The sequence below is a fragment of the Myxocyprinus asiaticus genome, chromosome 43, assembly GCF_019703515.2.
Source record: "Myxocyprinus asiaticus isolate MX2 ecotype Aquarium Trade chromosome 43, UBuf_Myxa_2, whole genome shotgun sequence".
In the NCBI taxonomy this organism is placed as follows: Eukaryota; Metazoa; Chordata; class Actinopteri; order Cypriniformes; family Catostomidae; genus Myxocyprinus; species Myxocyprinus asiaticus.
This window is the reverse complement of record NC_059386.1, coordinates 15,583,788-15,605,298: the sequence shown is the minus strand read 5'-3', so window position 1 is coordinate 15,605,298 and position 21,511 is coordinate 15,583,788.

The window sequence follows — 21,511 nt, the reverse complement described above, 5'->3', positions numbered from 1 at the left end:
GAAACGTCTCTTTGTCTCATTTAATACCCAATTACCTCCCACCTGAACTCAATCTTCCAATCATCTATGATCCTGAAACAGCATAGAGCCATTCATCAGTCCTGACAAACACACATATACACGCACCAAACACAGCCACCATATGCCACACCTCAGCAGTCTTCTCTCAAGGCTTCCTCCTCATCTTTCAGTGGGCCTAAATGCTCTCTTTCACAGTCACTGAGCCCTCAGGAGCCTTCTCCTGTATGTTCAAGTGGAAAATCATCTTTTGAATAACTATTTGCTCCCCTGTAAGACAATTTTGTAAATTTTAAAGTTAAATGCATCAATCTGGTGCACTTTGAGAACAAAATTAAGAGGCTAGATCTATGAAGAACTTTGTGCTCTGGTAGAAATTCAATCATAAACACATTGGTTGTATAGATATGAATGGTGATGATACGGCAAAAAAGTCACACCCACAAAGCATGGTAAACGAGACGGAGTTTAACGCAGTTCACAAATGGTCAAAACACAAAATCTGTCAAGCCGGTGCTCGCATCATGGTTTCGTCATGGATAAGAACTTCATTAATTCAAGTCACCCACATCATGTCTCTCACAGTTTACTAAAACAACATATCAAAATAAAAATTCAGAAAAATATTATTTTTTATTCACTACCCTCGATGGTGGGGCGGCCAAGGGCTATTCAGCAATCCCCCGGTGGATAAAGGCGCTCGCGGTGCACCTATGCCCGCAGAGTGCCGCCACCTGGCGCGGGTGCCCAAAGCCCCCATCCAAGGCCTGTAGGTTTACCTCATCTCTGATGTCCAAGGCCTACGGTGCCGCTGGACAAGCCGCCTCCGCCCTGCACGCCATAGCTCTCCTGCAAGTCCGCGAAGGCGCTAAAGGAACTGCACGAGGGTAGCTCCGCCCCGGGATTGATGCAGGAGCTGCGCTCGGCAACTGACCTCACGGAGGTCACGGCGCGGTCTCTCGGGTGGATGATGTCGAAAACTGCTGGGCAAAGTCCTAGACGGTGTCACCGAATAGGCTCAACCTGTTTGAGATGGGTGAGGCCGACAGGACACGATTCCTTGCTGCCCCCATCTCCCAGGCTGGCCTATTCGGCGACACCGTCTAGGACTTTGCCCAGCAGTTTTCGACAGTGGAACAGTAGACGGAGGCTATCCGGCATATCCTGCCCCAGTGCGGCTCAAGATCCAGCACCCCGTCTGCTCGTCACCAAGGGCATCCCCCTGTGGTGACTGCACCGGTTCCGCTGCAGCCCGCCTCTTTGGCCTGGCCCCGGCATGGAGCCCACCGCAGGAAGCAGACGCCACCCGTCTCGCGGCCGCCAAGAACCCGTGAAAGGCTTCAAAGCACCCTTGAGACGGGCGACCCAGGGACGACGAAACCTGCTGCTCTGGAGCTGGTAAGCAGACCTTGCCATCTTTTAGTTACCTTTGCATTTAATTGCGCTGCATGCCCCAGTGGCTGCAGTACTCAAGATTTCAGCAAGAGCAATTTCCTTGTTCCCTGGGTCACGTATCCGGTGTGCACGGCCGTCATCACAACCACCGTCCACCACTCTATTTGGCAGGTTTGGCGCTCCAGCAGCGGTCTCCCGCCCCTAAGCACCCAGCTGTGGCACAAATCTGCCCTGATGTGACAGTCTTCACGGGTCACGAGGACAGGCCTCTTCCTCCCCCATCCCAGGCTGTTCCGGGGGTGGTCACAAGAAGCCAGGTAAGTGCTTCGATGTCCTTAGACTCAGCACGGCCATGACATGGTATGGCACCTTGAGCTCCGCCCCGCCGCGAGGCCCCACCTGCCAGTACGTCCGACAACATTGGGTTTTACAGCCCCTACTTCATCGTACCGAAAAAAGGTGGTGGGTTGCGGCCAATCTTGGACCTGTGAGTACAGAACTGGGCTTTACACAGACTCCCGTTCAAGATGCAGACGCAAAAACGCATTCTGGCGAGCGTCTGGCATCAAGATTGGTTCGAGGCGGTAGACCTGAAGGATGCGTACTTCCACATCTCGATCCTTCCTCGACACAGACCCTTCCTGCGGTTTGCATTCAAGGGTCAGGCATATCAGTACAAGGTCCTCCCTTTCGGCCTGTCCCTGTCTCCTCGCATCTTCACGAAGGTCGCAGAGGCAGCCCTTGCCCCGCTAAGGGAGATGGGCATTCGCATTCTCAACTATCTCGACGACTGGCTAATCTTAGCTCACTCTGGGGACATGTTGTGCGCACACAGGAACTTGTTGCACACCTCAGCCGACTAGGGCTTCGGGTCAACTGGGAAAAGAGCAAGCTCCTCCCGGTTCAGAGCATCTCTTTTCTCGGTTTGGACTTGGTCTCTTTGACAGCGTGCCTCACGAACGAGCACTCCCAGTCGGTGTTGATCTGTTTGAAGGCGTTCAAACAGAAAACAGCGGTTCCACTGAAACTTTTTCAGAGTCTCCTGGGGCATATGGCATCCTCAGCAATGGCCAACCCGCTCGAGATGATGCATATTAGACCGCTTCAGCACTGGCTTCGTACTCGAGTCCCGAAATAGGCATGGCGCCGCGGGACACATCGCGTGGTCATCACGCCGGTCTGTCACCGTCTTTTCAGCCCTTGGACTGACCTCTCATTTCTACAGGCAGGTGTTCCCCTAGAACTGGTCTCCAGGCGCATCATGGTCATGACGGATGCCTCCGAAATGGCCTGGGGCGCTGTTTGTAACGGGCACCACTGTTTGTGGATGGGCCCGCGACTGCATTGGCACATCAACTGCCTCGAGTTGTTGGCAATTCTGCTCGCCCTGCGGAGGTTTCAGCTGTTGATCCAGGGCAAGCACGTGTTAGTTCAGACAGACGGCAACACGGCAACAGTAGCATATGTCAACCGCCAAAGTGGTCTGCGCTCTCGTTGTATGTCACATCTCGCCCTCCGTCTCCTCCTCTGGAGTCAGCAGCACTTCAAGTTGCTGCGAGCCACTCACATCCCGGGCAACCTCAACACTACAGCGGATGCGCTGTCACGACAGGTTACACTCAGGGGAGAGTGGAGGCTCCACCCTCAGGTGGTCCAGCTGATTTGGAGTCGATTCTGACAGGCATAGGTGCACCTGTTCACCTCCCAAGAATCCTCCCCACTGCCTGCTCTGGTACGCCCTGACCGAGGCCCCCCTCAGCATGAATGCGCTGGCACACAGCATGTGCAAATATGCGTTTCCCCCAGTGACCCTGTGCAAGGTCAGGGAGGAAGAGGAGCAGGTCATCCTGGTAGCACTCTACTGGCCTGCCCAGGCGTGGTTCTCGGACCTCACGCTCCTCGCGACAGCCCCCCCCCGGCGAATTCCCCTGAAGAAGGACCTTCTTTCTCAGGGATGGGGCACCATCTGGCACCCGCAACCAGACCTCTGGAATCTCCATGTCTGGCCCCTGGACGGGACACGGAAGACCTAAGCGGTCTACCACCTGCAGTGGTAGACATGAACACTCAGGCTAGGGCCCCCTCTACGAGGAGCCTGTATGCCTTTAAGTGGTGTCTGTTTGCTAAGTGGTGTTCTTCCCGACGGGAAGACCCCCAGAGATGCGCAGTTGGATCAGTGCTTTCCTTCCTTCAGGAGAGGTTGGAAGGGAGACCTTGAAGGTGTACGTTGCCGCCATAGCAGCACACCATGACGCAGTCGACGGTAAGTCCTTAGGGAAGCACGACCTGATCATCAGGTTCCTAAGAGGCGCCAGGAGACTGAATCCCCCCAGACCGCGCCTTGTTCCCTCATTGGACCTCTCTGTAGTTCTTCAGCGTCTACAGAGATCCCCCTTTGAGCCTTTGCAGTCAGCCAAGCTTAAGGCACTCTCCTTGAAGACTGCCCTCCTGACTGCGCTCACTTCCATCAAGAGGGTAGGAGACCTGCAAGTGTTCTCTGTCAGCGAAACGTGCCTGGAGTTTGGTCCGGGCTACTCTCACGTGATCCTGAGACCCGGACCGGGCTATGTGCCCAAGGTTCCCACCACCCCTTTTAGGGACCAGGTGGTGAACCTGCAAGCACTGCCCCAAGAGGAGGCAGACCCAGCCCTGTCATTGCTGTGTCCGGTGAGCGCTTTACGCATCTATTTGGATCGCACGCAGAGCTTTAGAATCTCTGAGCAGCTCTTTGTCTGCTTTGGTGCATAGCGGAAAGGAAGCGCTGTCTCCAAGCAGAGGATCGTCCACTGACTCATAGACGCCATAACTATGGCATATCACGCCCAGGACATGCTGCCCCCGGTAGGGCTACGAGCCCATTCTACCAGGGGTGTAGCGGCTTCCTGGGCCCTGGCCAGGGGTGCCTCTCTAACAGACATTTGCAGAGCAGCGGGCTAGGCAACACCCAACACCTTTGCAAGGTTCTACAACCTCCGGGTGGAAGCAGTTTCATCTCAGGTAGTGGCATGCAACACAAGCGGGTAAGCCCGGGATAGCTGGCCGGGTGTATTGCTTGCACATAGCGCCTTCCACTTCCTTTTGAGCTGAAGATGTGCGCCATTAATTCCCAGTAGTATTCACAAGTTTGTTCCCTGGTTGACTTCCTCTGAGCCCTGTGGCAGTCGAGTTTTCGGAGAGACTCGCTGCCGGCCCAGTACACGTGCTAACTAAGAGCCCTGTTCTGGGGTAGGTGCTCCGCATGTGGCGGTTCCCTGTAAGGCTAACCCCATGTGATATATATCTTCCGCTAATTCGTTTCCCTGTTGGCAAACTGTGTCTTCCTTGGGCAGAGCCCCTCTGCCCCAGTCTCCATGTTTGTAGTAACTCCTCCCCCATTGGGTAGGATCTACCTTGAAGACTCTCCACATGGTCGGAAAGACCATGTGACGTATTCTTCCACTTAAATATCCCCCCCTCTCTTTGGGCGAGGTGTGGTCTCCGCGGTGTCTTCCCCTTGGGAGGGACACCCCCCGACTAGACCTGGCGGCCCAGTCGGATAATCCCCCTTCTTTTTTAGGGAGTGGAAAAAGAGAAGGGGAAAAGAGACCAGGACTGGGTTAAGCCTGTCTCTATCTCTTGAGGAGTCGACTTGTTCCCAAAGGGCCGTTCGACACTCATAACTATGTTGGGGGAGGTTACGTGTCAACCTGGTGTGCTGGCAATGAGGCACACAGTAGTCTGCCCACCACACACCGCCAGTTCACGTAACACATTTCAGCCAATTGTGGCATTTCGTATAGGGACCCCTAGTGTCAATACATCGACACAATATCGAGTGAGTGACAGATAGGGAACATCATGGTTACTTGTGTAACCTCCGTTCCCTGATGGAGGGAATGAGACGTTGTGTCCCTCCTGCCACAATGCTGAACTACCCGCTGAAATGGCCGGACCTTATATCAGCTCCTCAGCATAAAACCTGAATGAGTGGTTGCATACCAGCTCCTTTTATACCCGTATGTCCGGGGGAGTGGCATACAAATACCACTCGCCAATTTTCATTGGACTTTTATCAAAGACCAGAGGTGTCTTGAGCTCCCAATAGTGACCCCTAGTGTCACTACATCGACACAACGTCTCGTTCCCTCCATCAGGGAACAGAGGTTGCACAAGTAACCATGACGTTTTGTTGTGTCGCACGTTGATTTGGCGATACATTAATTCTAGTCTTCACCAAATCAGCTGAAATGTGCATGTATCATGGCAATGACATCATGCGCTCTATGTCGTCCTGTCAGTCAGTGCAAATGCCCAAAATAATGCAAAAATGCGTATTCAACAATGAGCTGAAGGAAGCCGATCCATGTCTTCACGCAACACGTGAAAATGTAAGTGTGGTGTTTTCTGAATGTTCATTTTCCCTACGAGCTTGGAGATAAATCAGACAAGTGTCACATTCAGACAGATACACTGCACTTTTTACATAGTACAAGCACTTAAAGGAATATTCCGAGTTCAATACATGTTAAGCTCAATCGACAACTTTTGTGGCATAATGTTGATTACCACAAAAAATTATTTTGACTTGTCTCTCCTTTTCTTTAAAAAAAGCCAAAATCTGTGTTACAGTGAGGCTCTTACAATGGAAGTGAATGGGGACCATTTTTTATGTTAAAATACTGTTTCAAAGGTTTAGCCACAAGACATAAACAATATGTGTGTTAACATGATTTTAGTGTGATAAAATCACTTACTAACCTTTTCTGTTTAAAGTTATAGACAATTTGACAACTTCTTTGCCATGACGATGTAATGTCAACAAACCTTAAAACGACCACAGAAATGACTATTTAAACAACTTTACAGCTCAAATAATACATGAGTTTTAACAGAAGAATTAATGCAAGTGCTTTTATAAAATTATAAGCTTCAAATTTCTTTATTTAAACCATCCAAAAAATTGTCCACATTCACTTTCATTGTAAGTGTCTCACTGTGACACAGATTTTTGCTTTTTTTAAAGGAGAGACGAGTCAAAATTAATTTATGTGATAATCAATATTATGCCACAAATGCTGTTGATTGAGCTTAACTTGTATTGAACCTGGACTATTCCTTTAAATGTTGAGATGTGGGGATTGTATTGTGAATTTTAGGTTCCAGTGTTGTGAATTTTGTGTTAAAATGTGTACCTGACATGACAAGTCTACTCATAATTACACATGAAATATGAAATTATATGGATAGAATAGGCTAAGTGGAATTTGTAAATTAAAAAAGCTAAAATGTGGTTAAATAGTGAAAAACATAATATAAAATAAAATATAAATTTTCACAAACTATATATTGCAGAAGTTTGCATACCCCTTTTATTTTAGGCCTATACGTTTTCACACCCCTTTCAGAATGTATGCAAATATAAGAGATAAAAGGTTATGTAGTACTTCCCTTCAAAAGTTACATTACACAAAATGTACTGTAATTTACACAAACCATCCTGTTCAAAAGTTTGCATTCCCTTGGTTCTTGGTTCTTGTGTGGCCTTCTTGAGCATCAATGAATGTTTGCACCTTTTGTAATAATTGTGTATGTGTCCATCAATTGTCCTAAGTGTAAAAGCTGGATTTCTATATAATTTAGTCACTGTTGGGAAGAACTCAAATGCGCAGAAGATGCTGGGAAACCAAAGAATGTACAGTATTTTTATTAAGAAAAGTGGGCAGCTTCACAGCTCAGGACAAAGCAGGGACTCATGAACAATTATTACACAAACAGTCATTAATCATAGAGAAAGCAACACACCATATTAAAGGGTTTGCTCTCATGCCAGGAGCTCTAAAGCTCGTGTGGAGTCTGTCTCATGAACGCGCACAGGAGATCAACAGTCAGTCAAAATTTTCACTTAATAATACATCAGATTTCAGTTTGTTTCTCACCAAACCTTATAGTATTCCTTGAGAACAAGACATGAGATGCATACAATAATTTGTTAGACTTCTGAATGATACTATTGTGTCCTTTTGAAGCTTGAAGAGGTGGTCACCATAATCTGCCATTGTATGACATCACTGAGCACAATTCATTATTTTCTTTGTGTTAAGAAAAAGAAAGAAAATCATATGGAGTTCTAGCAACACAGGGGTGAGTAAACAATGACTGCATTTTCATTTTTGGGTGAACTAATCCTTTTAGAACCAAGGGAATGTAAACTTTTGAACCGGATCATTTGTTTAAATTCAGTTACCATTTTGTCTTGTGGAATATATGTGAGTATCTGTTGTCAAATAGCTTCTTCAAGGTAGTACTAAATACATTTTTATGATACCTCTTATTTTTTTAAAACAATAACACATGGATGCATCAGGGTTTTAGGTGCAAGCAGTGCGCAGAACTGCCCCACGTTTTCTGTGAATTAACAATCATGTCCATGTTAAATGGCCCTAATATTATCAGTGGGGTTTTCCAGTGTTTTTGGATGTAGCATTTGTAGTCAAGTCATGAGATGTAACTTCTCAGTGAGTGCTAATTACTACTGCATTGACTCATTATTTTCCCAAACCAGTCGGCAGATAGAGATAAAAAAAAAAAATCTCAGTATATATTATTTCTTTAGATAGGGATCATTTTAGATAAAACTTAACTAAAATTGAAAGGAAAAATTGAAAATAAAGTAGAAATAAAAAACATAAACTCTGGTTGTAAAGACTAACACAGCTTTCACTTTATTCTTTGTTTGAGTGGAGGGGAAAAAGCAACAAATAATTGAAATGTCAACAGAACTCAATAAGAAATGTGCTGAAGGACAGTTTTGTCTTCATACACCTAAAACATATACTTTCATTCTGAAACCACTCTGAAGTCTGTTCAGCAGGATACTAATCATAACATATATATATATATGAAAGGCAACAGAGGTGTTTTTGTTTCATTTATATTGACAAATTGTTTTTTCTTAGTTAATTTTAATTCAGATTCATTCGTACACGATGGGAAACACTGATGACCATCATATTTTCTCGACTTCTGCTGTGATTATTTTGCGGGCCATTAAACGGGAGTACTGAAATCGCAGATACATGCTAGAGAGCGGTGTATCAACTGTGCCGTCAAGAGAGAGAGAGAACTCAACACTTTCCTGCCCATCCACCAAATGCTGCACACACCCAGGGACTTGTTTGAATTCATCTTCTAATCCCAGAAACATGACACTTTAACAATAATCTAATCTGCAGAAAGTGTCTGCCCAAATGGAATTAAAAAAGCTTTTCAACTACTGTCTCGTCTGCATTCTACAATGCCTAAGTCACCTGCTGTATGTATTTATGTATACAGTATGTGTGAATATATATGTTCTTTATCTCCAAGGTTTCATATTTGACTTTTCAATTAATATGTTTGAAATGTGTTTTTTAAAATCATATTTTGCACCTTGCCAGTTGTATTTTTGTTATTCAGATTTTTCTAAAATCAGACCAGTATTCACCCTATTCTATATTCCACTCCAGTTGATTTTCACATAAATTACACCACAATGGCAGTAGTACTATGATATACACTCACCAACCACTTTATTAAGTACACATGTACATCTACTTATTCATGCGATTATTGAATCAGCCAATTGTGTGGCAGCAGTGCAATGCATAAAATTATGCAGATCTGGGTCAGGACCTTCAGTTAATATTCATGTCAATCGCCAGAATGGGGGAAAACATATTTTTAGAGATTTTGACTGTGGCATGATTTTTGGTGCCAGACGGGCTGGTTTGAGTATTGCTGTAGGCTGAGGCTGCAAAAGGCCTATTATCTGTGTACCTCAGCAGAAATTGAGATTTATCAGACTATGTTTTTCCAGTCTTTAACCATCCAGTTTTGGTGAACCTATGCCAACTGCAGCCTCAGTTTTCTGTTCTTGGCTGGCAGAAGTGGAACCTAACGTGGTCTTCTACTGTTGTAGCACATCAGCCTCAAGGTTTGACATGTTGTGCATTCTGAGATGCTATTCTGCTCACTACTATTGTACAGAGTGGTTATCTGAGTTACCGTAGCCTTTCTGTCAGCTCAAACCAGTCTGGCCATTCTCCTTTATTCTCTCTCATCAGCAAGATGTTTCCGTCTGAAGTACTGCCGATCACTGGATGTTTTTTTGTTTTTGGCACCATTCTCTATACACTCTAGAGCAGGGTTCCTCAATAGGTGGCCCACGGGCCAGAGAGACAAATGTTTAGCCCACGCTAAAGGCCTGTTCACACCAAATCCATGACGATTATGTGAGACAAACTTCTGACGAAAGGTCTATACACAGAATGCATAAAAAATAAAAATGAAAAACAATTTCACCCCTGTACCGTAGGCGGCGCTATTGCTGTTCTACAAACATTTATACCGTTCTCCTCATGCCAGCACCTTCAGCTGTTAGAGATTAATATATTGCATGCTGTTAAAGCATTAATTTACCTTATTTGGCATAACTGTTTCATTTTGTTCTTTCCATGGTGTTGATGCATTCTGAGGAGTATATAATTTTTTTTGTTAGTGAGATGAGTAAAGAGTGCTATTGCATAAATATACGTTCTATTTATCTTTGCACATGTTTTTTGCTAGGAGTATATTCCAAACGGACTCCCGAAGCCAACTACTCTTTTTATAATGTCTGAATTAATGTCTGGATAATATAAAACAAGGTACTGTGATACAAATACACGTGAAATAGTGCACATTAAGAGTAACATTGTACAAAAAAAATAAAAATGATGCATAGCCTAATATTAAAAATAATTTATAAGAAAACACTGGCTCACGGTCTTTTCTTTATTGAAATTATTGCAATACTTTGTTATATTATCATTAAGAACAATAACAATATTAATGTTAATAGGTCTAATAATTCAATCAGTAATCAGGGAAAGTGCAGGGAGTAGATCCAGTTTGGAGATGAGCAGGAACAGTTGACTCACATGGAGGACATGGAGATCTAGATTGTTCATTAAAGTATTTTATTGAAAAATGAATATTTATGTGTGACTCTTAATAATAAAAACAACAGTAGTAATAGTAATATAATAATAATAATAGCAACAGCACAAAAAATGTGTCATTTCATCGACGGCCATGGCCCTTTACTTTGTATTGTTGACAGAATTTGGCCCTTGGTGAAAACTAATTGGGGAACCCTGCTCTAGAGACTGTTGCGTTTGAATATCCAAGGAGATAAGCAGTCACAGAAATACTCAAACCAGCCCATCTGGCACCAACAATCATGCCACAGTCGAAATCACTGAGATAAAAAAAATGTTTCCCATTCTTTTGGTTGATGTGAACATTAACTGAAGCGCTTGACCCATATCTGCATGATTTTATACATTACACTGCTGCTACATGATTGGCTGATTTGATAATCGCATGAATAAGTAGGTGTACAGGTGTACTAATAACGTGGTCGGTGAGTGTGTGTTACTTGTTGTCTCATATGACGAATCGTTAGTGTCTTGAGAAGGCTTTCCTTCATCCAGGAAGTATTTGTACAAGTTCAAAAAATCCACTGAGAATGTCAGTAAACACTTTGCCATGGGTGGTGAAAATGGATTTTAATTACCCTGTTATTTAGACAGGTTTGCAAAGTGATAGTTGTATTTTATTTAAATGTTAAATGCATGCACATTTTGTGACATTGCATTAAGATGTTTTGGTTGGTAAATTGTGAAGTTTTTGTTTGCTTGCAGGTGTTAATTAACATTAACATTATAAGTATTTTATTTTTATAAACTGATATTTTATTTTATTTATTTATTTGTCTTAGAGCATTACAATTCTCAATCAGTGTTATCCCCTTTTTATGCATTTTTTCCTCTTTCTTAAGACTCCTTATTATCAGAGAGAATTTTATGGATTAATGGATGTTATGGAACAAACTCAAATCATTGTTTAAATGGTTAGTCGTTAAGATAATAGTTTGTATTTAACAATACCTCTCCAGTTCCAGTTCCATGTTGTTTATTTCTGCATTCATCTCTGTTATGTCTACTCTCATCGGTGGCCGCTGTTTATTTCCAGTCCTATGGGAAAGAGGCCCAGTCAGGCAATCCTGTTTATTTTTCAGTATGAAACTTAAGCTTAGAAGGAAAGTTGGATTCCAACGAAAATTCAAACTTCTTAAATCTAGGGAAGATTCAATAGCACAAGAAGAAGACTCTCCCCTGAGAAACTCACTGAGGAACCTTAGACAAAGTGGAAAGAAGCAGATGCTCAAGAGGTAGAGAGTAAAGAAAGGATTAGAGAGCAAAGAAAAGATGGATCTTTTATTGTAAACACAGGGGGTGCAATTAAACATCATGTTTACAGCTGTGCTGAACGATTTTATTGAAGGCACACGGAGTCGGTACAAACACACCACTAATGGCGGAGAGAAGCAGTTAGTTTTGGAGGGAGATCAGTTGAGAGCTGAATCGCAACCGTTCCAGCATTTCTACATATTTATCTTTAGATTTGGAAGTAGGGCTGTATTATTGCAAAAGCATTTTGTGTACTGTTATATAAACCCAGGAACATTGTTTGCATTTATTTTGGAGGTTTGTCAGATATTGTTTCACACCTGAATGAGTCCTACAGGCACGGCGAGCTATAGCATTTCCTCTGCCTCTAAGGGTGTGGAGGCAGCTCTACTGCACTTTCTTGATGGCTTTGTAAAGACAGTCGGGGTACAGTTCGGGAAAACACTGCATTTTTGTTGAGAAATGTTGTAGCTGCCAGGGAGAGCATAACTGGCAGTTCCCAGAGAAGAGGAGACAGGCTACATGATGGAGTGGAGAAGGGGGCTCTCATTTAGAACATGAATACTGACAAGCGGTCTCCCGGTGGACCTGCTCCTTCTGTCCGATCTGAAACCAAAAGGAGAAGCTCTCCTGATTAAGCACACACCTGGGCGGCTGATGGTATCAGCTGATCTCAGCCGTGGGAGTGTGTGATCGGCCTCTCATGCTCATTTTATGCTCTTTCAATCCTTCCACTGCAATTCGAGTTACAGCATGTGTGTCTTGGCCTTACTAGAGCGACAGTGAAATAACAAAATACATTCAGGCTGTAATGACAGGCACAGCCATTAATTGCATGCCCTTCTCAGAGTCGCTTGCCACCTACCTCAGAATTTTTTTTAAAGTGCTTTCCTCCCTCTCACTCAAGCTCTGATCTTGTAGTCTCATTAAAGTTCACACTTTTTTCTGCTCTCTCCTTTATGAATAAAACTTTCCTCCTTGCACAATCAATTCCCCTCTAATTAAAACCACTCTTTCTTTGTGTCCGTCATCGAATTAAAAGGCTCCCATTCACTTTTCTATATGTCGATCCACTTAGCCACACATAAAAAATCTCACCTTTTCTCTGTTTACAGAACACCTCTGAAAGTTTCACCCTCTGCTACTACCCGCATCTCTCCTCTGAAGACAATTCTTTCGTACTTCCGCCATGTCTGCAGTAAATTGAACTGAGAGTTGTTGGTAATTGAAGATCATTGTCTCCCTCCTCAGGCAGTGAGGCTTCTCCATTGCCCTAACAATACACCTCTCTCCCTCGGCATCCAGCCAATTTCAGTCCATCCACTTTGTTGCTTCCCAGACTGGATCTACTAAAGCCATGTGAAATTAGGGGTTCCATCTCCAACTCAGAGTACAGAGTCACTTCTTTTGCCTTGTTTTCTTCCTCTGTCCTTGGTGCTGGACTCATATCTCCCATGAGAAGTCTCTCTCCCAGTCCACTAACACACAGACCTGACTTGCTGTGTTTTCAGACAAGAAATACACACAGCAGGCCTGGCCGTCCAATTATGATAGTGCCGCAAAACAACAACACATTAAATTGTGATAATGGAGAGTCTCAAAGCTATTATTTAGTGCATGATGTTTTTGAAGAAACAGTTGAGGGGCTTTGAATAGTCTCTGTAAAAAAGAAAAGAAAGCATATGTTTTGGGTACCACACACTGTCACATTTCTCTCTTCCACTCTTCATAAAATTTGTTCTTTTGTTGCCAGGAGACATAAAGTATTTTGTGCTGGGGAGGAAAGTGGGGGAAAGTGAGACTTGATAACCTCTCAACTACAATCTCAAAGATTTTATGATGGAATGGAGAATATTCTCTAGAGGATATGTCGATGTCATAAAGAGTTTTAAAGTGTGAAAATTAGCTTTCTTTTTTCAGACACTGTAAAAGTACTCCATTGTCGGAGCAAAGCATTAAGTCAAATGCATATTAAATTCATTTCTCTTTCTTTTTTTCTTTTTTTTTTCTTACACCAGAACTGACATGTTTCACTTTTATAATGAGTACTTCCTTCACACTTGACTAAACATGTATTTCTTTTTTGTTCTTCTGAGATGTAAGACGGTTTGACGCTAGCAGAGAGCTCTACTCTCTCTTTCTTTCTTTCTTTCTCTCTCTCTCTCTCTCTCATAATGTGAAGTAGCTGACGAGTGCGGTCTGGTTGCAGTCTGAAAATTAAAATAAATAAAAAAGCTACACATTAGAACCGAAGTAGTGACAGAAAACAAATAATAAATACGTACCAATATTACTGAAAGATTTCAGTTATGCAGGCTAACCGAGTCTCTCTCTTTTTTTCGCTGTTTCTTCTGCATTTTAACTCAGGAGGTGGTTTTGTCTCCTTTCATGGTGAGGTAACTTTAATGGCCTGTTGTGTTTTGGGCTGCTTTGTGGCGGTTACCGAGCGAGCTCTTTGCAAAAGCGCGGGAAGAGCGTGACAAATCACTGTACTTGGCGCGCCGGTGACAGTCGCACTATAGGGCCGCTCATGCAAAGCGATGTTTCCGGCTGCTTCAAATAAGATTCATATCATGAGCGAACACTCTCTTACCTTACAGCGCAGAAAGAAAACGGTCCAGTACTAACCCTCTCCCAGAGGCCTTATAAAGAGGAGATCTTGAGGGGAAAAACCCCCACTTAAGCCACGGGTTTGGGGATGAGATGAATTTATCATTTTATAGGCCTGTATAAATGAAAGGCTTTCGGTAAGACAACCTGCTACGTCTATTTTCACCCATAAATTTTGCACCTAAGAAATGAATTTTTAAGGGAGTCCATTACTCTCCATCAAGCAAATATAGAGCCAGCCTCAATCATCTCCATGACCAAATCAAATGTTCAAGGGTGTCATAATTTTAATAGCTGCCCCTAATACTTTTACAAGGAGTAATTTATGTATGAAGCATATACACCAGGGGCGGATTATGACTAGCAAGGGCCCCGGGGCCAGTTTTCATTTAGGGTGAACTTAGGGTGAATTTTATTTTTGGGTGAACTATCCCTTTATTCAATATAAAATCAAAATTGACCCCATTTACTTGTTTAATATTTGTCCTTGTATTACTAATCTTTTATTAAAATGCAGTGACTTGCTTTGCCTCTGAAACAACTTTCCTTTTCGGCTGATGTCACCAACAGGGCTGCACAATTAATCAAAATAAAATCGAAATTGCGATATGACCTTGTGCGATTATTAAATCGCAAAGGGCTGCATTTTAATTAAATAAATAAATTGTCTGCTCACTTCAAAATTTATTTTTTATTTATTACATTTATTTATTTCCAGTCTATATTAAGTTAGAGCATTATTACAGTTTTTTCAGAGTGATCCTGTGCTCCACAACTCCATCTCATGCTTAGAGTAACAGAAGTGCTCAGAGTTCAGTTCTGTTTGCTTACATGCGCTAAGCGCATTATTAACACTAAAACCGGCGCATGCTACATGAAGCGTTTTTTATTATCATCTGCGGTAGCAGCATCTTAGTCTCCGCCAAGCACAGGTATCATAACAATAACGCAGAATACAAGATGGGGTATAATTCAAACATCTTTATTAAATGACTGCTGAGCAAACAGCTTTAACAGTAGCACCTGTAGAGTCCAGAAACATGTGCTCTTCCTCCATTCTCTTGTCATTTGTTTAAATCACGAGAGAGCGTGTCACCCTTATTATACTCCCAGTGGCAACAAGTAAAAGTGGAACTGATGTATATTACCAACATCCAACAAAATGAAATGGAAAGAATGTAAAAATAATAAATCCAGTGTTTCCCCTATATGCACTTTGTAGTGGCGCTGTGCCACACAGGTCAATTATCATCACGGCTTAATCATAGCAGCACGAGGGCAGAGCAGGTGCGGTAATTCGCGGACAGATCTCAATGCGCTTGCGAAGCAGTAAGATGTGCGGCGGGGATTCGAAACCCGTTTGAATGTGGTACAGAATTGTCTGTTGCAAAACTCTTATGTCTCGGTGATGAAACTAGTTTAAAACTAACAGCCCCCACATTCTGAATGGCACTGACAAAGAAAACAGGAGAGAACATAAATTAGAAGGCTTTTCAATTCTCAGATCACAATGCTTACAAAACTTTACCATGGATTTACTGCAGTAATGCCAACTGTATTGTATTAACTAAGGTAGTTGTGGCAGAAAAACTTTCTAAATGTATTTAGACTGCTGTTTTCTCATTACAAAAATGCTTAGTTATATATAGTACTTTATATAGAAACCATAGTTACTAACCATGGTAGTGGGGAGCCATGCATGGTTTTATGGTTACCACGAACTATTACAAATATCATTGTTAAAACTATGGATACTATGGAAGAACTATGGTGCATTTTCATAATTATGGACAGTTTTCCATCTGTGTAAAATCTGTACTCTTGTAATGCTCTCTGATTGTAGAAAAATGTAAGTTGTTTTGTTTGCCTTCTGAAATTCCAAGACATGACTGTAGTTTAATTAGTAGGAGCCTGATGAAAGGAATCTGTAAAGACCCACCATTAGTCAGAATATTTCTATTTAGCCATATAAAAATTAGGTGTTAATTTTTTCCACAGATGTTACTGTTGTTAATATAATTTTCATCTGCATCCCAACCTCAAAATCAATGCTGTACTGGCAAATGTGCATTTCAATGCACATGACATGTAATATTATTTGCATGGGTGCTACCAAAGCAGGTGCTGGAGCCACATTTTCAAAGGGCCATATGAGGGCACAAATAAACCCTGATGTGGCCCAGGTTGAAATTGAGTTTGACACCCCTGATTTAATCTATTCTTTGACCAACAAGCGTTAATACGGATTCAGTGTTGCAGGCTTGTAGACGCGCACACAACAGCACCGCTGCTGAAAAAAATCCTAGGGGAAACACTGAAATCTATATAAAATATTTTGATACTATAATATAATGCATTGTTAAATTAAATATAATAAAATAATGAATAAAAATTATTAAATTAAATGGTGAAAAACTAACCAAAACTTTCACTTTAAGTTTAATTACACCAGTTAGTTTTCAGTTCAACTTCAGTTTGACATTAAGCCTCGTTCTTTAGGGCTATCTTACTTGTTTTTAAGGCCTAGAGTAAAATTGAATATTTTGTGTTTATTTAATTATTCAAGCAACAAACAGTATTTCTGAAAGCAAAAGCTAGGCAACAACTATGGTAATACCAACAAGGGGAAAAAAATCAAGTGCCATCCTACTTTTTTATTTTTTATTATTGACTATATTATTTCACTTTGAAATGTCACACTATGAAAGTAAATGGGTTGCAAAAACCATATCATGCTGACTTCAGGCAAGAGTCTCAATTTGCTCTCACTTTCATCTGATTGATGTCTAGGAGAAACAATAGAAATTATAAATAGATCTTTGTGATTTTTGTTTCCTACGGACAGTCCTCACAGGCTAGATTCACACTGAGCCATTCTGGACTCCCATTTCTGCCCCTTCACTTTCCTCACTTCCCCTCCCTCCACTCATTTGTACATCATTATTTGCTAAAAGCTAGGTTTAGCAAATGATTTAGTCCACCCCCCCTTCCCTCCCTGTGGTTTACACCAGAGATAATTGGAGGAAAAACTGCACAGATCAGCTTGTGTTGATCTAATTGTCCATTTACCCTGGTCTGTTCTCTCGGCCTGAGAGTGGCCTATCTAGCAGTATAGTAATTCTAAATAATATATGTTGAGCTTATACACTTGTTTAAATTAACACCTTTTGCTTTTTTGGCCATCTTTATTTCTCTCCAGTAGCTATAAACACTGCTCCCCCTTGAAACCAAGAGCCCATTTGTCTATACTCTGCGCACCCTGCCCTGGCTTTTCTCATGGGCGAAGTCACAAAGGAAGGGAAATACAGAGAGAATCTGCAGGTTTGAAAACAAGAAATGAGGTCATAAAACAAGTCACCGTCATCCTTGCCGCATTATCTGACAGCACCGGCTGAAAAAAAAAAAGCTTAATTTCATGTCGAGCATGTTTGTGCTTTTGCAGGGCGCTGCTGTGATTCGCTGAGGGTATGAGACAAGAGCAGAGAGCTGGGAATAAACCAAGCAGGATGTCATCTGTCACAGAATGCCGGCAAAGTGACAGACAGCCACCCGTGGCACTTTATTATCACTGGATGTAGTTATGAAAATTATAGCTGTGCTTCAAACAAACGGGGCATAATTCATGTTAAACTGCTCTCCAAGTTAAAAAAAAAAATCATATTTTATAGATGGTGAATTGTTTACTGATTGTCAAGGAAGGTGCTCTGTTTTGACACTTTTGGAATAATGTATAGAGACCTCTTTTTGCTTTTAAGGTGGCTGTGAAATCTAAAGCCTCATGTTGGTCATCAATCTTCATTAGATATGAAGGATGTTGAAAGCATGGAGCACGTGTGGGCATTTGATGCACTGATACACTGACCTGCTTGGTGATTGTGTGGTGTATTTATGTTGGAGGCCGGCAGATTGATAACACAAAGTGGAGAAAAGAATCTTGCATATTTCTCTTAATTAGATAAAAAGTGAAGCGAGGGGGAAAAGCAGGAGAAGGAAAGCAATTTTCTCCAAAAGTAACTGTGTGCGTGTCAAGTTGCACATGCCGGTAGGCTTTCGACAGATCAGATTGTATCCTAGAAATGCCATCATATACAGTAGATATATATACTCTTCTAGTTGGAGACCATCCTTAATCTGGTATGCCGCAGGGGCAAAATGTGTTGGCTAAATTTGCTCACTGTGGGTCGATGAGCATTTAGATCCAGCGAGTTAATTTCACATTCGCCAGTGATTGCCCAGGAGTTCCCAACTCTGCATAATGTGACTGTATGTGGTGTTGGCAGGCCATTCTAATGTGATTGTGAATGCGGTGTGGAGCCGGCCGTCTAATGCAAAAGTGCGTGTGCTGACTGGGCCGCAGCCAGTAAAGAGATGTTGCAGTGGGGAAGTGCTGCAGCACCATAATGTATTTACTCTGTAATTTGTGTCTCACTGAGAGGTCATATATCCTGTTTAAGAGTGACACCTCCCCTCCCCGCGGTCCACTGTATCTCTGCCGCTCTGACGGAGACCTCAGCTCGCTGTGTTGATGGATGAGCACGTCAAAGTTGCTTCTGCCACAACACACACACACTTGGTACCCAGAGACACATTCAGACACACAAACTTAAATGTACATGCACACAACGCGCAAATAATACCAAAGGAGGTACAAAGGCTGCTTTGGTGTCATATGCATGTGTACTACTTATTGCAACTATGTAAGGATCTTTGCATGTGAATTGAGTTTGTTGTGCTCATGTGTCAAACACGTTGCTTGTATTGAAGAACCTAGAAGGCCTCTGTCACCATGGTAAAAGATATGCTTGACTGAAAGGATTCTTCTCACCACACATATGAAACGCTAGATAACCTGAGTTTATAGATTAGACGTAATATTCACATCTCTAGTTCAGTGTTTCTCAATCCTGGTCCTGAAAGTCTACAAATACTGCTCTAAAGTTTACAGAACCTTCCCATGGTTATTTTAGTTGGTTAATTTCTTGGATTGTTCCCATGACTGTATACAGACATACAGTATGTCAGATTATGAGTATTATGAGAGTGATACTTTTAGACCCAAAAGGATAGATATAAAAATTATACATTACTGGGTTGCCACTGGGATGCCAGTGTCTGCTTCTGAATTACAGTGAGGCATTAACAATGGAAGTGAATGGGGCCAATCGTAATATATGTCTAGATCAAATTTGCTTGCAATCATTGCTCTTAAGAATCCTCAACCAGGGTGTGAATTATGGGGGGTTTGGGGAGGTCTGAACCCCATCATTAAAGGAATATTCCGGGTTCAATACAAGTAGCAAATTTTCGGGTAGCTGAAGTAAATTTAATGATATTCATCTTGCATTCAGCACAGCGCAAATGAAGGCTGGTTTCATGTCAGTGTCGCGGGTGATTAGAAGACATAAGAGAGACACTAGTGAGTGGGGATTTGAAAAGAGGGACAAGATTTTCCAAGTGTGTTCCAATGGAATAATACATGGGGTTTTGCTCATTGTTTGGGTGACAAGATTGCAAGATAGCAGTGTCTTTTGGGTTCTTCACATTGTGATGGCTGAATTTACAGAAAAAGTCAAGAAAACACAACACAGTGCTTTAACAATGGATGACTGTGGTGTATCCTCATCACATAATTAATTACGTAGTTGTGTAGTTATATCCAGATTACGAAAACGCATTTGCATTTACACCTTTTTTGAAAGTGGTCAGAAAAGCCAAGTAAGCATTTCTGATATACAAAATACACTTACTGTACTATAACAGGCAGTGGTGTAGGCAGAATTCGATTTTTGGCCGGGCCTCAGCAAAAGCGAGTGGGCACGACATTCACTCAGGGTCCATCACTGGCTTACACATTTCTTATAGCTAAAAGCAATTGTAGCGTACTCAATAACCTTGCCAGTTCAATATTCTGTTCTTTGTTTTCATTGAAAAACATACACACTACAGCAAAAACTACAGTGTCACTAACAAGTCATGCACGCGTTTCTAACCAGAGGTAAAATGCATGTCTAGTCACAACAAACAAATGCAGAATATAATCACAATAGGCCCAGTACTATCTACTGTTGCAGGTTCACGATGCTGAAACTATAAAGTCAGAGCAAATCTATGGAGACAGAATCTCCCACGTCAACCAGTATTAATAGGGCTGACCAAATATATGGCCATTTCATCAGTAGTACACACAAACAAAACTATTACAAATACAAAACACAGACATAAACTTTTAGCAACTGTCAATTAAATAATACAACACTGACAGCAGCATAGCCTAGAATAGCAACCACCCCGTCCACACTCCCCACACTAAAGAAACACACAAGAAATATCTGATTTGCCATGGCATGCTGGACAAAAATCAACACAACCTACTTGCAGTTCAATTGGGCCAGCATGAACCTACAGAATGAGTCGGAGATGCCGGGGCTTGGAATTGAAAAGTGCAATTATCTCCTCGTTGTCCAAAGGGTCTGCAAGTTCCCATTCCAGCGATAATAGAGACAAGTTGTTGTGCCAGTGTATGGACATTGACGAACATATTGATGTTTTGATGCTATTCGCTGCGGAAAAAAATCTCTCAACAGTGCATGTTGTCATTGGCAAGGTCACCATCACTCTCATCCCTGCGTTTATGTTGAAAAATGTCCATGGGGCAGCAGTCTAGCACCTCCACAAGCAATGTTTCGATTGAAATGCTGAATAAAGACTGTGAATTCGTCATTCTCAACAGCTAGTCCATAGAGCCTGCATGTTGGTTCCAATAGTTATCAGCGGCCAAATGTTGTGGATCCTGACAGGCAGGCATCTGATGTTTTCATGGTACTGTCTATGTCCTCTTGGAATCGATTGTTCATCTCTGAAATCTGTGTCCAAAATGATGTTCCAGATGTGTCTGAGATCCATGTCACTTTTAACACTTGCAGACCACAGAATCAGAAAACTTTTGAAGTAACCTTCGATTTTGCGATGATGTAATGTCCCACTCTGATATGTCATGCTTGCTCATTAGCATTTCAGTTAACATCATGACTGTCAAAATCTCCCTCGAAATTGTCTCTGAATTTGACCAAGTTTAATTTGAGATTTTCATTCAAACCGATTGAGAGCGTATAATAAAAGTTACATCTATGAGGTGTAGTTGATATCAGATTAGCTCAAAGAGCAGAATAATTTTTTCTTTTAATACTATGCTATACTTTAAAATGTGATTAAAAACCACTCCATCAGTCCCTTTCGGC